We start from the raw sequence: 16,638 nt of genomic DNA on the forward strand, positions 1-16,638 counted from the left end.
GAATCCAGGCCTTTGCTCTGGAGGTAATTCCTAGACCTGAGATCCTGTGTATCAGGATGTCATGGTTTACGGTGTCGAAGGCGGCACTGAGGTCCAGTAAAATAATGGCCGCAGTGCCGCTTTGGTCCGCAATCATTCTAGCTCCTTCTGTCACAGCCAGAAGTGCGGTTTCTGTGACGTGCATGGGACGAAACCCAGTCTGTGATACGTCCAGTAAGTTATTAGTTTCCAGGAATTCTGTAAGGGTATTGTTTACGTGTTTCTCCGCGATTTTGCTTATCCAGGGCAACAAAGAGATCGGGCGATAGTTCCCTGGATTCTTCTGGTCTAGATTGACTTTTTTCAGAAGGGCTCTCACCGTTGCCTGTTTACAGCTTGGTGGTACAGTGCCTGAGGATAAGGAGGTGTTAATCAGGTCTGAGATGGTGGGCAGAATGGAGGGGATGACTGTCGCAGGGACTGAGCTGGGGCTGGGTCGCTGGGAGATCCAGACTTCACCTGGAGCATGATGGTTTCGAGGGTGGTAGGTTCCAATATTGGGAAAGTCTCCAAGGAGACCGAAGGGGATGGGCCTATCTCCGTAAGGCCTGCTTGGGTGGTAGGGACATGGGAGAAAGATGAGTAGATTGTGGCTATTTTGCTATGGAAGTACTCTGCCTGCTCATTGCAGCGGGTCTGAGCACTGTGGGGATCTGGTGGTTTGTCTGGTAGTTTTAGGAGAGTTTTCGCAATTCGATAAATCTCCTTAGGTTTTGACGCCGCTGCGTTTATTTTGTTTTCATAAAAAGTGGATTGAGCATTTTTTATGTTATTTTTATAGAGTTTTATGGAGGATCGATATGCATTTTTATTTGTTTGTGAGTAGTCGATGCGCCATTTCCTTTCAAGTTTTTTGCATTTCTTTTTCATGTTACGTAGGTCCTGGGAGTACCAGGGCGCGTTTCTTGGGCTGTGTTTAGGTTCAATATCTATAATTGGAAGGATGCAGTCTAATGATTGGGTGATCCATTTATTAAAGTTATCATTGTTAACTATAGGATCAGGATTACATACTGGAGTGGAGGCTTCTAGAGCAGTTGTCCATTGTGTATGGCTAAGTTTTGACCACTTACGGTCCCTGCAGGATACCGGGGGTGGAGCAGGGGGTGAAATTAACGGTGACCAGGTAAATGGAATCAAAAAGTGATCGGACCAAGGGAGAGGAATGCGTGAATCGGCTATAAGATGGGTACAATTACTAAAGATGGGATCTAGGAGGTGTCCCCTAGAGTGGGTGGGTTCCAGCACTCGCTGGGAGAGCTCTAGTGCCTCGAGACTGTTTAGCAGTTCAGCGGCTGCAGGATCCGAGGGGTCGTCCAAATGGACATTCAGATCACCCAGCAGAGTGTAGTTGGGTAGACTGCAAACTCCGCTAGCTATGGCGGATGGCAGACTGTTGATAAAATTACCTGGAGTGGAGGTCGATAAATGAGGGTCCCTGAAAAGGTGCATGTGGGAGAAATATCTAGTGAAAAGGAGAGGTTTTCGCAGCTAGACAGATGATTAGGAGAGCTACGACAGTTATAGCAATTTTTATATATAATGGCTAGACCGCCGCCTTTTCCGGTTGGACGATCTGCTCGATGTATCTGGTATCCTGTGGGGAGTGCTTGGATAATGTCGGGATCCTATTTTGTATGTAGCCACGTTTCCGTGAGGAACAGCGCATCTGGTTCCTTATCGGATAGAAGTAGGGAGATCTCTAGGGAGTACTTAGGGAGGGATCTACAATTTACAAGGAGCATGTGGTAAGTCGGTACTGGGGTCTGAGGAAAGGGCCGATATGCGCAGTGTTGGCAAACGAAGTGTTTAGTGGTGGGGTTCCATGAGGCAAGACAGGGGATGGGGGTAGGGCCTCGCAAGTGTAGTAGGGTCCTAGGGCTGAAGGTGATAGTGTGTATTTGGCCAGGGGTTATGGCCCCTGGTCCCGGCACGTCGCGGACGGGCGCAGACGGGCTTGCCTTCGGCGCCCCTTCGGCGCCCCCGCTGCGCCCGTCCGCTGCGCTTCCTGGGAAAGGGTGCCATTTTATGCTGGCGAGGGCGGGAGGGGCCAAGCACTAGTCTACTCGCCCTGCTCCTGCTCCTCACCCAAAATGGCGGGACCACAAGCAGCACGTACTCGGCTGCGGTGGGGGGCGATCCGGAGATGAGATCCGGGCAAAAGTGGGCCGATTTGGCTCCGTACGAGTCCTTAGAAAGGGAGAGTACCCCGCTATAACACAGCGGTATTTAGGCAATCTCCAAACAAGAATGAGATCGGGTGAGCGTAAATTCACACCCCCGTTGAATGTAATTTCACGGAAGACCAATGGCTTTCCCACTTTGAATCTACATATGAGGCCACTAATAGCCAGGAAGTGCCAATTAGTTGTGATTCCAGAGGGGGCTCCCACAAAATAGTCTTTAATGAAGGTGAAGTGGAATTGGTAATTATACAAATGAGTAGCAATAAGGCTCCTGGCCCAGATGGCGTCCCAGCAGATTTATACAAACAAAATCCACACTTTTGGGCTAAAATCGGGACAAATATTTTTAATGTGTCAACCCGTCAGAATTTTCCGCCATCATGGGCATCCTCTACTATTATTCCGATTTTAAAAAAGGGACAGAGAGGGGGCCCTCGCTGTTATAGGCCAATCTCACTAATAGACTCTGCTGTGAAAGTTTTAGGGAGAGTGATCTTAAAGAATTTAACGGATTGGCTAGATGAAAATGAGGTTTTATCTAATTTACAATATGGTTTTAGAAGCGGTAGCGGTACTAGGGATCAGTGTCTTAATCTGTATTTACTAGCTGGTAAATACACTATAGCTAAAGCAGGGACGCTTCAGCTGGCTTTTATGGATCTGTCGTCGGCTTTTGACCTGGTAAATAGGTCCAAGCTCTGGCACATCCTGTTAGATATGCGCATTGATCCTAGTTTAGTCAACTTCTTGGCCGACCTACACAGGGATCTCACTGCAAGAGTGAGGGTCAACCAAGAAGGAAAATGCACAAGACACTTTACATCAGGCAGAGGTTTCCGCCAAGGATGTATTTTAGCACCACTACTTTTAACTTTGTATTTTAATAATCTGGGCACGTTTTTAGAAATGGCTAGTCTAGACATACCACGGGTAGGGGACAGGCTCATTCCTGTGCTCCTCTACGATGATGATGCCGTCCTATTTGCCCAAACAGCTATAGGGCTCCAAAGGCTTTTAGATTCCTTTGGCGCCTACATGAAATTTCTGGACTTAGCGATAAATGTAGCCAAATCCTATGTAATGACTATGGGCTAGAAACCCAAAAAAACTAAAACCTTTCTTTGTGATACTGTAGAATTGACTAAGGTGATCTCTTTCACTTATCTGGGAGTACTTTTGGTGATAAGGGTTACTTGGGTACCTCAACAAAAAGTTAAAGCAAATGCGATGGCTAGGTCAACGGCCGCTGTGAATGGTTTTGCGCAGCGACTGGGGGCTAAACCGATGGATGCAATGCTTAATATCTATAAAACTAAATGTATAGCGATTGCATTGCATGGCTCGGCAATATGGGGATATAAACCGATGGAGGAGATACAAACAGTTGAAAATAAATTCCTACGCTCCCTCCTGTCTGTACCACAATCCACTCCTACTTTTTCAATTCACCAAGAACTAGGGGTTGGCTATGTGACAGACAGGTTGAGGCAGGCTCCGGTGCTCTGCTGGTTTAAGACCTGGCTTAACCCCCAATTAACGCAGAACCATAAGATAATCAGGGATTGTGTCACCCACGGACCAAGTCAACAAAATTCCATGGCCGAATTATGTCAAGAATATTTTAACTAAGCTTGGACGCCCAGACTAATTCAGTTCTCCGGCTAAAGTAACTAAAGATGATTTGGTATGGTTGAAAATACACTTATTAGATCGGATGAAGGTAGAGAGGGAGGAGACTGAACTAATGAAAACTATGGTTAAAATCCATATCCTGTTAAAAACTATCCCTGAGATTGAACCCTATCTGAGGATTGTTACTAAACCATTTCACCACCTGCTTCTAAGGAGATTCCGCTTTAACTTAATTTTTATCTGGGAAATCCACAAGGCAGGAGCAGGACGTGAGATTTAGGTCCCTGTACCTGCGATAATTTTTTGATACAGGACACAATGCACTTTATTATATTTTGTGATCATTATTGCACTTGGAGGAGTACATGTGTACTGCTCAAGTGATTTCATGAGTGCAGGGGTAGTGCCTGAGCGATTGCATGAGTGCAAGGGTAGTGCCTGGGTGATAGGGGTAGTGCCTGGGTGATAGGAGGAGTGCATGGGTAGTGCCTGGGTGATTGCATCAGTACAGGGGTAGTGCCTGTGTGTTTGGAGGAGTGCATGGTTAGCGTGTGGTTGATTGTATGAGTGCATGGGTAGTGCCTTGGTGATTGGAGAAATGCATGTCTTCTGCATGAGTGATTGCATGACTGTAAGGGTAGTGCCTGAGTGTATGGATGAGTGCATGGGTACTGCCTGAGTGATTGTATGAGTGCATGGATATTGCCTGGGTGATTGGAGGATTGCATGGGCAGTGCCTGGGTGATTGTAGGAGTACATTGATAGTGCCTGGATGCATGGAGAAGTGTATGGGTAGTACCTGAGTGATATGAGGAGTGCATGGGTAGTAACGGGGTGATTCCATGAGTGCAGGGTTACTTTCTGAGTACCTGGATGAGTGCATGGGTAGTGCCTGGGTGATTTAAGGAGTGCATGCATACTGCCCAAGTGATTGCATGACTGCAGGGGTACTGCCTGAGTATATGGATTAGTGCATGGGTAGTGCCTGAGGGATTACATGGGTGCAGGGGTAGTGCCTGGGTGATTAGAGGAGTACCTGGGTAGTGTCTGCATATTTGGAGGAGTGCATGGGTAGTGCTTGGGTTATTGCATGGGTCTATGGGTAGTACCTGGGTGATTGGAAGACTGCATAGGTAGTGCCTAGGTGATTGCATGAGTGGAAGGGTAGTGTCTGGGTAATTGGAGGAGTGCATAGGTACTGCCTGGGTGAATGGAGGAGTGTAACTGTACTGCTTGAGTGATTGTATGACTGAAATAGAACTGCTTGAGTGATTGGAGGAGTGCAAGGGTAGTCCCTTAGTGATTGCATGAGTGCAGGGGTAGTGCCTGCATGATTGGAGGAGTGCTTAGGCAGTGCCTGGGTGATTGCATGAGTGCAGGGGTAGTGCCTTGGTGATTACAAGAGTGCATGGGTAGTGTCTGAGTGATTATATGAATACATGGGCAGTGCCAGTGTGTTTAGAGGAGTGAATGTTGTGTATCAATGGGGAAACCCGATAGGCTAGACACCTGGGTTAGTAATACAGTACAAATGGATGTATGACGTTAAAACGCGAACTTTTATAACGCATACCATTACCACGCAATTTTTACAACGCAATACCTTTACAACGCATAGTGCTTTGGGTGCTGGATAGTGAATAGTTTAATTAACTATTCCAACACCAGTCCCCGTGGACACTAGGGAAAGCTATTGGATAGTGAATTAACCTATTCACTACCCATTCCCTATGTCAGTTTGCCCCAAAGCGCTATGCGTTGTAATGGCATGCGTTGTAAAAGATGCGTGGTAATGGTATTGCGTGCTAAAAGATGCGTTGTAACAGTTGTATACCGTACAAATATAATGGTCAAGTAGCACAGAACAGTTACATATAAAAAGATACAATAAATCGCATACACAATACCAACTTTAAAGTCAATTATGCCAATATTGCAATTTATTTACAATGAGGTTATGACTTTTGGTTCTGGCAACACAGTTGCTCTGTTCTCTTAAGGTAATGAAAATATATACAATATTGTGTGCTCAGAGTTGGGAAGCAGGAAAAGAAGGGTGATTGTGATTAAAGTAAATATTTGGGGGTAGTGGACAAGGACAGGGTGGTACCACATATATCTATTACTTTCACATGGTGATACTGATCCAGCCTTAACAAAAGGTCAGTAATTCCAAAAACATCACATAGCAATACATGAACACAGTCAATGAATTACAGTTGTACTGGCTTGTGATCTGATTGTGGTCAACGTTTCGACCCCTATAATGTTAGCTAGGTGAGTCCGGCCTTAGGGTGGGGTCTTCATCAGGATAGGAAAGGAGCACCTAGAGGTAATTGGATACTAGGAGTTTGGAAAGTGAGTCAATTTGGATTGTGAATGTGTGTAAAAAAAGGGGGGAATGATTACCTAAATGAGCACCCAGCATGTGTTAATGCTGGCTGGGAAACCTTGTGGAATTTGAGGCTCACCAGAGCTCCTAGATACAGAGAAAAACCACCAAACTATGTATGAGAAGAACAAACCATTGTCAAATGTAAGCAAATGAATAAAAACCCTTTGCTCCAAGAGCACTTACTCAGAAGGGAGAAACTGCTTACGTGCACGTATACAGGGACGGAACTGCAGGTCAAAAGATCGCTGTCAGATATCCGATGAATCTAGGAAAAGTTAGGACAGAGAGGGAAGCGTCAGGTTGGGAGTGATTGGTGCTAAACACATCCTAAAAACTCAAAAGAAACAGCTCGAGGAGGGTCAAGTGCTCAGGTGTAGCCATAGTCTCCCTGTTGAGGAAGACAGGCTTGGAAATGATTGTGAGTGCAGCCGCCGTGGGTCCGCGTGCACGCCAAGTTATTGTGCATGGAAAGTGCTGCTGGCAGTTATCAGGTCGCGTCTAGAAGGAAATACATATATATGTGGTCTGGTTGAAAGAGGGCTCAGAAGCGGCCACAAGCTTCCAGTAGCGAGAGCAATAAGGGCAACATGGGTGGTTCTTCGGCAGCCGTCGAATGTCCGTGTGCGTGCCCATGTAAAATGTGACAAAAAACCTCACTAATTGATGTTGCTACGAAATGCACAGTAAACGTTCGGATCGTCTAACTCTAATGCTGATGTGAAGAGAGAGAGTGGCAAAAGTGATAAAAGATCACTTTGTTAGATGACTCTGCGAGTTCAGTCTAAATCTCACAACAAGTGTGCGGATCGCCTAACTCTTATGCTGGTATGAAGAGGGAGAAAAGGCAGTTTCCTTACTGTGAAGCATCCATCTGGCTCCAACTCTGCTGCCAGAATCAGCCCCCAGTCTCAAACCTCGTAGTTATACGTGGGTGTGAACGTGCACGGAGAGTACAGCAGGTAAATGACTGCATGTCGGGTGACGTGGGACAAAGGGATGCGAGGCCATGGACAATGCGATAAGGGTGACAGGTGGATCGCAGAAGAACAGACTTATTAGTCAAGTGTAGACTGTCATCAATGAACATAGTTGAAATATACAAGTGCTAACGCTGCATTGTTAATATAATGGATATTCTTCGGAAAAAGCAGATGGGTTATTTACACATACATGAAACACAAAAGATAGATGTTGCATTGATTGGTGCACAAAGCAGAGATCTATGTTGCAGTGTTGAAACGGCACAATAAGAGTAGCAGTTACTTCATCGAATTGAGAATTTGGATAAGAGGCCACATCTTTGCAAAGTACATTCAACAATTGGAACAAAAACGTGGGGATTTTTTTTTTTAAAACATCATGAATAAGGTTATACAGTAGATCTCAATGTGGACAAAAGAGAGCATTACTCAGTGCCAAGAATAGACAATTGGGCATTTGTCTATTCTTGGCACTGAGTAATGCTCCCTTTTGTCCACATTGAGATCTACTGTATAACCTTACTAGCTGCCCACCCCGACGTTATCCGGGGATGAAATAGAATGTCTGCAATGGTTGTAATAGGCAAGGCAAATTTATTTTAAAACTTGCCTGTGCGTCCGCTCAGAAGCCCTCATTCGGTACCGCTGAAGGTGAGCGTGTGCTCTTCTGTTTGTTGTCCTTGCCGCAATATGCGAATGTGTGTGTCCGCTCCAGGCGAGTGGACTGGAGTGTAACTATTATTCTTCCTTGCTGTAAATTTGTGCTTCTTATGTTTGAAACCTGATCACTCTGAACCCCTCTTTGGATACTCACTGGACTAATGTTATTTTAATATATTACCTCAACAGGAAATTTCCTATCGCCTGTGGCCCACATCTTGCCTCTTGCCCCAACTTCCCTCCGCCCTGATCAAGGTGTAGCCCGACTGCGGCCATACACCGAAACGCGCGTCGGCGCTTGTTCCATCTCTGGAACCTACAAAAAACCTGTTTGTGACTGTATACCATTCTGTCCCTTGTCCATCTTGCACATCTGTGGCAACTGTGTGAAGTGAAGTATGATTGTTTATGAATGTTTGTGTGAGTGTTGGTGAGATTAACCACGAGAATATGGGCCCTGTCTAGAATTTATGCTATTCCATTCAAAAAATCTTTTTATTGTGTACTAGCAGCCCTCCCCAGCGATGCCTGGGGCAGAAAGGGGCTGGGGGCAGCATTTGAGGCTTGCGTGCACTTCTGCCCCCGGCCCCCTCCCACCCCGGCCCGTCCTGGCCCCCTCCCGTCCCGGCCCCCCCTCCCGCCTGATCCTTACCTCAGCCGCCGGTCCCGCTCCAGGCGCCCCGCCCCCACAGGCCGCCACTCTCCAGGCGCCCCGCCCGCACAGGCCGCCACTCTCGAGGCGCCCCGCCCGCACAGGCCGCCACTCTCCAGGCACCCCGCCCGCACAGGCCGCCACTCTCCATGCGCCCTGCCCGCACAGGCCGCCACTTCGCCCAGCAACAAGCAGGGCCGCGGCAGTCCTCCCAGCAGGTCGCGATCTTCGGCGCCATTTCCGGAAGTGTTGCCAGGGAGTGCAAACGCAAATGATGTCATCACGCAGACGTCGCGGCCGGCGCTACTTGCAAGGGACTACTTTATTTTTATTTCGACATTTTTTAAACAACGTATATTTTTTATTTTTAATAGCCTATGTCCTTCTGCTTACCCTGAGGTTTTCAAAGATGTCTTGGGTGTTTTGATTGGTGGTGTACTTTTCGAGTTTACCTGGGTCAAAGGTTTGTGTTCTCTCTTTATAATAGTAGTATAGATTTATAACCTTAAACTGTCTAATGAAAATGAAAGAAAATAATGAATTGTCATAATGTATAATAAAATGTATTTTGATAAAATTCTCTTTGCTATGTGTCTGTGAAATATCCACGTGGGTCCAGAGTGATATATAAATTTTGGACCTATCCTAGGCCATCTGTATTATCCCTCAGGCAAGTCCCCTCTGCTTTGATACTCTGTTTTGTACCCAGTCTACCTGCCTTGTATTGATGTGGGGTCCCCCCTTCTTTTGAAATTCTAACTCTATCATGTCATACCTCTCCTCTGCTGTGGGGGCACTAACTAAGGAGATTGCCAATGCTGAGCAAGAACTGGGCATCGCTCCGACCTCCCCCCCGAATTATAGTACCATCTCAATCATCGGAGGTTGTTGTACCACATTCTACTAATATATCTTGTCTTCCCCTGGATCCACTCGTTATCATTGTTAATCCCTCCCCTCTGGGCCAAACGAGTAATGACACTGTGCCTACCTAATCTGTTATACCCCCAAGCGCGTCCGCCCAGCTGGCCCCTCAAACAAACAAACGCAAAAAGGGGAAAAAAGTCAATACAACGCCACATATTACTGATAATTCAGACAGTTTGGAGGATAAACTCGAGGAACTTTTTGTGGCTAGGATTGAACCCCTTTTGGTGGGAATTGCCAAAGACATTGTGGATACTCTAAATACGTGCCTGGAAGGCCTCTTAAAGAAATGTTCCCTCATTGACAGACTTGTAAGCTCGCTACCTTCTAACATCGCTCTAATAAGCAAAGGTTTACCTGGGGAAGCGGGTGGGGTCATGGCACCAGCAGGCAACATGTTAAATATACTCCCCACAAGTAGCATCATGTATAAAGATGCCAGGCCTCAGGTTTTAATACCAGTTCCCCCCCAGCCGATGGTCAACGCTCCCACTTCGGGAGTCCAGCCACCGGCCTTACCCCAGAAGTTTTTACCCCCCCAGAGGAGGGCCACTCCAAGTTCATACAAACTTAACCTTCCCCCAGAGGCGTCTCCTCTGGTAGCAGTGTTTATCGGGGTAGACCCTCTTATGGAAGGGGAGAGGGAATCAACCAGGGACCTTATGGCCAAAGTGAAAACATGGTGCGCTGAGAAATGCTGCAGGGAGAACATTGCGGATATGATCATCCATGCAAGGAGGGGGGGCTGGATTGGCAAACAACCGAAAACTACACATGGTGATTGTGTGGTAATAAATTTTTGTAGGGCCGATGTGGCTGACAGGCTGTTCTGGGACGGATCGGCGATTTCGACTAGGGACCACTTGAGACCCGTTCCCCTAGGCTTTTTTTATCAACCCCCAGACCACTCTATACCTAAAATTAACTACCAAGCCAGATGGCAGGGTGTGAGGGCAGTAGTGGCACGTAGAAACGCTAATGTTGGCCCAAAGACACAATCAGCAATAGTCCCTAATGCCCCTTTGATAACGTGCCCACAGGACCCCCAGGATTTAATAGAGGAGGGCGGGCTGAGCTTGAGTAACCATTACGCCCCCCTGTCCGGCATGGACGATACAGATTGACTACCAAATGCTGAGTCAACATCGATTACAGGGAGAAGCAAGCCAAATGGAGCAGTAGGATGTCAAATTCTTAGCTGGAATGTCGCAGGTATTAGATCTAAAATGAGCGACACTGATTGGGTTAGCTTTATTTCAGAATATAATGTCATTACTCTGCAGGAAACCTGGGACACTACGTCCCGTTTCTGGTTGGACGGTTTCGTAGGGTTTGCTGTAGCTGCAAGCCCTAGCAATGCAGGTAGAGCGAGGGGGGGCCTTCTGACTCTTTTTTCACTTGATCTTAAAGGGTCACTGAAACAGATTAAATATGACTCCCCGAATTGTTTGATCGTAGAAAGGGAAATTAGTCCTAAGAGCACCCTGTTTATCAATTTTTATAATTCCGGCAATAAGGATTATGGTGGGGACAACATTGCCGGACTGGATTTGTTTTTAAACTCAGTCAGTCAAAATACTCATACTAACTATGAATATGTGTTAATGGGTGATTTTAATATTCATCCCTGTGATTATGGTTGTGGCCCAATTGATTGTATGGAGACAATGGGACTGGAGGGACCTCACTTTGAGCACACTAAAGCAGGTGAAGAATTGGAAGAACTCTTGGCCAATTCCAACCTCTTTGAAGTAGGGAATAGGGAGGGGGAGTCTAGAACACCCACTTTTAAGGGGACAACGCCTGGAACAATTATTGATTATATTTTTGTGACCCCTGTCATCCTTAATCGAACTATTTCCTATTGCACAGTCCCTTCTCCCTTTAGTGACCATAACCCTGTCCTCTTGGTGGTGGCATGGGGGTTTTTATGGGCCCTAAGCCGGGACAGGTCACTCCTTGACCTGCCCTACGCTTAACTGACCAGGGCAGACGGCTGAAGTGGGCGAACGTGGTCCCTGGTGATTTTTATGCTGACATTGGTCCGCAGATAAATGACCAGATCATGATTTGCCATAACCCATCCTCGTAAGGTCATGACATCATGGATGCCTTTCAGTTGATATGCAGTAAAGTTTCTTCTAACCTCATGGTCAAACTGAGGAAGGGAGAAATTAAACACTGCCGATGGTTCGATGCCCCCTGTTCTAAAGCCCTCAAATCCCTAAAATTGGCTCTTAAAGCAAATCCAAGGGACAGGTCATTGGTTGCAACTTTAGGAAAAGATTACAGGAAAGCCATTAGGAACAGACAGGACAAGATCAAACACGAGGCTTGGGAGAATTTAATCTCTACCGATATCTTGCGGGATAGTAGGCAATTCTGGGCTGTAATCAACCCCCCCTACTTCTCTGACTCACCAAATTTAGATACGGACTGTGCCATCCAAGATGACAAGTGGTTGACACATTTTAGTTCCATTTATGGAGTTAGCGGTACCATCACCCACCCACTTAATATGTCCCCCCCCCCGAGGCTACTCCCTTGAACTTTAACAGGGCCGAGGTTGAGAAAGCAATCCGTGCCACTACCAGGAATAAAGCCCCTTGCCCAGACGGGGTTCCGGCTGACTTTTACATACATTCGCCAGAATTATGGGCCGGTATTCTGGCGAATGTATTTACAGCTGCAAACAGCACCACTCCCCCAACCACATGGGCGACTCCCACAATATTCCCCATATTCAAAAAGGGGCAAAGGGACGACCCGGGGTGCTACCGGCCTATATCCCTTTTGGACTCTGCAATAAAGATCTTGGGTAGAGTCATTTTGGCTAGGCTAAGGGATAGTCTGGAAGGCTGTGGTGGTTTGGCCGACATCCAGTACGGCTTTAGAGAGAAAAGAGGCACGATTGAACAGTGCTCAAACTTACACCTGCTGATTTCAAAGTACACGGTGGCCAAGGAGGGGTCACTGTACCTAGCGTTCATGGACCTCTCCTCGGCCTTCGATTTGGTCAATAGGTCTAAGTTATGGGACACCCTCTTGAGGATAGGGATTGATGAGGCCCTGGTTAGGTTCATGGCCTCACTCCACCAAGAGCTCTTTGCTGTGGTGAGGGTCACAAAAGAAGGCAGATGTACGTCCCGCTTTAATTCGAAGTGAGGTGTCAGGCAGGGTTGCACATTAGCACCCCTGCTATTCACAATTTACATCAACGGCCTAGGCAACTACTTAGAGGGGGCTGCGAGAGACGTTCCGCGTGTAGGAGAAGTTAAGATCCCTGCTCTCCTATACGCGGACGACGCAGTACTTATTGCCCGTACTGGCGTCTGTCTTCAACAGCTTTTGGATGCATTTGGTACCTTCATGGACCGGCTTGACTTGAAGGTTAATTCAACTAAATCTCACACTATGGTTGTTGGACCGCAAAAGAAAAGTGCCATGGTAAAATCATTTAGGTGTAAAGGAGAGGTAGTCTCCGGAGTTCCCGTTTTCCCCTACCTTGGTGTGCTCTTCGACAACAAGGGTACCTGGGGACCACAGGTAAGGGCCAAAAGCCTAGCGGTGACTAGGACATCAACGGCCATCTTGGGTTTTGCCAAAAGGTTGGGACACAGACCGATGGAAGCCATCTTAAAGGTGTATAACAGTAAATGCTTCCCTGTGGCACTATATGGTGCGCCTTTATGGGTTTACGGTCGTTTGGAAAATATCCAGAAGGCAGAAAATAGATTCTTACGTTCTCTTTTGTGCCTTCCCCAATCAACACCGACTTTTTCCACTCACGCGGAGGTAGGAATGGACTATGTCCAGGGTAGGTTGAAACTGGCGCCCCTAATATACTGGCTCAAGTCATGGTTAAATACAGAATTAACCCTTAACCATCTGATCATGAAATATGTCATGTGTTTGGTGCATAGTAGTACAATCGCATGGCTGGCCTATCGAAAAAAAACTTGAATGGACCTGGGACGGCCAGATTTATTTACTGACCCCTCTGGCATAACACACCAAGATGTGGATATTATTAAAAAACAATTTATGCTAAGGGCAAGATTGAGTCGAGAAGAAACTGAATTGTTAAAGCCCACAGTCAGACGCCATTATATGTTAGTTCATTCACCTGCACTTGTACCCTACTTATGTTTTGTCACCAATTCATTTCACAGGTTTCTTTTAACGAAATTTAGGTTTAATCTTATTCATTTTTATTTGGGCAGTTTTAATACTTGGACAAAACCAGAGTTAGCACCACCCTGCACTTGTGATAATTTATCTGTACAAGACACCATGCATTTCATTATGTTTTGCGATTTCTTCTCTGAACAGAGAAAAAAACATTTGTTACCTGTTTTAAGGGAAGCTGGCTTCTCCCAGGTGAGACCAGCCATGTTTTACCTACAATCATTGAAAAATATTCGCATTACATTTTGCATGGCAAATTTCTTAGTGGAGGCGGCTAGATTAAGAACACGCAAGAATTTAGTAAACTCCTCTGTATAAACTGCTTTTATTGATTTTTAAACTCTGTTTTTACTGTAACACCCTGTCACATGAATTCGATTGAAATGAAACTGTTTAATTGTATTTTACTTGTATATAATATGTTTTTATGTCCTTTGTATGATTTTTAACTAAACCGAATAAAGTTAATTTGACTGACTGATTACGCCAACTCCATCTACCTTGGCATCCCGGCCTATCTTACCCACCGCCTCCAAATGGTTCAATACCAGGCGGCTAGACTGATCTATCAAGAAAACAAGCGTCAACATATTACCCCCCTCCTCAAGAAACTACACAGGCTCCCAGTGGCCCAGAGATGCGCGTTTAAGGTAGGCTGCATGATCTTCAAATCCTTAAACAGCAAGAGCCCAAAATTCATCAACAGCAAGATCAACAGATACGTTCCCACCCGCAACCTACGCTCCGGCCACATGCACCTGCTGAATACTCCTCCTTTCAGGCTAAAACGCACTGGAGGGGTTAGGTTCGCCGTCCTAGGCCCCAAATTCTGGAACTCTCTGCCACTGGATATAAGATCTTGCCCAAATCTCATGCATTTCCGTAAACTACTAAAAACGTGGCTATTCAAACAGGCATACCAGTAACATCTTGACACCTTAACTCAGCCCCCTCAGAGAAGCGCCAAGAAACCAATCTGGTGTACGTGCGCTATACAAGAAATCCTTACCATTAACATTAACATTAACATCCAGTGTGCTTCCTGCCCGAGCTTGTGACGACTCTGAATAGGTTAATGGCTGCCAGTGGGACTGGGAAAAGGTGAGGTCAAGGTGAAGAGAGGCATCACAGAGGCTGGAAATGAAAGTGCAAAACATGTTTCCACAATTTGTGCTACAGACGCTTTGTAGGATCCCCCCTCCCTTCTACGCAGCTCACCTCCACAAGGTCTAAAAAAAATGTCCACCTCATGGGCAGTGCTTATGTTTCACAGTGTGACTGACCTACCAGTTACACAAGTATCAGATGAGTGTCCCATACATCTAAATATTGCTGCTACCCATCTGCCTCAGTCACCATAGCCCCCAATGGCACCACCCCCCACTCAACCGCAGCTCCACCCTGCACCTTCATCTTCTTAAAACTCTCTCTCCTGCATTGACCCCTACTTTCCTCGATGTTAGGTGTCCTGCTGATGTGTTGGTCTGTATAAGTCAGAATGCATACACACAATGAAAACATGCACCTGAGCCCAGGCGCGCAACATCCATTGGACTCAAAGTGCATCAGCCCCCCGTTGTGTGTCAGCACGACTGAGACAGCTTCCCGGCACACACACAGCTGCACTAGAGTACTTCACAGGTCTTTAAAAGACCGCTTACTTGCTAACTAGGCTTTGTTGTTATTTCACCCCTTCTTAGAACCCCTGCATCTCCCCTCTGGCTGTCACTGGAAGAATTACCCCCCCCCCCCCCCCCAACCCCCCCTAAAATTTTTAGAACCCCCCCCCTCCGAAATGTGTTTCTAGGTGTTCTAGGTGCGCTTCTGTCTGAGCCTACAAGGGGTTCTCTCGTTGTGAAAAAACAGGCTCCCCTGACTCAGCCTGGTAGCCGAATTCAAACATGGACAGTGGGGCTGAGTGCAGAGCGGCTGGCACCTGGTGCATGCACCGAGAGAGGAATGCAGTGGTGAAAGCATATAAAGCCCGACAAAGAGCGCCACACCAGCCTCACACAGGAGGAGCCTGCTCCCCTGGAGACTGCAGTCTGCAGCCAGGTGGATGTGCGTCCTGGAAATGATGAGATGACCAAGCGCCTTAATTATCGGCACTATAGTTCTTACTTATATCGTAAAAGGCGAGCCACAGTAAAAGTGGGGAGCCATGGCAAAAATACGTTTTGGAGCAAAAAAGGATGGCAACCCGTACACACTACATAGCTACATAGTTCCCGATTTAAGGGACAGGAACGTAAACCTGATTTCCTTTCAGAAGCATCAAGATTTGCACGAGGTAAAGTGGTTCCTGGCAGCGCGGCCGCGGAGGGGGCCCCTGAGGCGCAGGCTCCCACGCACCGCAGGGGCCTGTGTTACGCCCCTGAGCATCTTAGGAACCGATGGGAGGGTTGGATTGGACCCCCTCAAGAGGAAGACTGGAGAGATGCACTGATGGCTCCCAAAACTGTCACTACTTTAGCCATAGTCCGTTTGATTCAGTTGTACTTACATGCTGCATACCTCACACCAAAACATCTTCACAGTGCAGGTCTGAGATTACATGCTTCATGTGCGCGCTGCCAACAGGACCAAGCGGACTTCTACCATATGGTGTGGTCCTGCCCCTCTATCGCACAATATTGGGACTCCATTGAAAAGGAACTCTCAGAGGTTCTGGACTGGGAGGTCCCTCATAATCCACTATATAGGCTCCTGGGAATCACAGACTGCCTGGAGGGCTCCAGATCTGACACCGTGTTCCTAAACCCAGCTATGGTAGTAGCCAAGAGGGATATTGCAATTAACTGATCAAACCCCATCCCACCCCATATAGCGAAATGGCGCAGGGTGGTGGCCTGGTACGCCACACAAGAGAAGTCTTTTTATGAGGCCAGAGGGTGCCCAGGGAAATACCGCAAAATCTGGGGCAAATGGTTGGACAGATAGATTAACAGCATTCCACTGTAGGAAATGTGGGCAGTGTGC

General features: G+C 46.8%; 1 protein-coding gene across 3 annotated transcripts in view; it reads right to left on the reverse strand.

Moving 5' to 3' along the window:
* Positions 1–6,435: 6,435 nt before the first annotated feature.
* Positions 6,436–16,638, reverse strand: part of TSNAX (translin associated factor X) — a 937,068-nt gene continuing 926,865 nt past the window's right edge. For all 3 annotated transcript variants that reach the window (XR_015296640.1, XM_086927084.1, XM_086927083.1), the window contains one exon: positions 6,436–6,517. The gene's annotated coding sequence lies outside the window, so the exon portion shown is untranslated. The remainder of the gene's footprint in view (positions 6,518–16,638) is intronic.

The sequence above is a fragment of the Lissotriton vulgaris genome, chromosome 6 (assembly GCF_964263255.1).
Source record: "Lissotriton vulgaris chromosome 6, aLisVul1.2, whole genome shotgun sequence".
Taxonomy (NCBI): Eukaryota; Metazoa; Chordata; class Amphibia; order Caudata; family Salamandridae; genus Lissotriton; species Lissotriton vulgaris.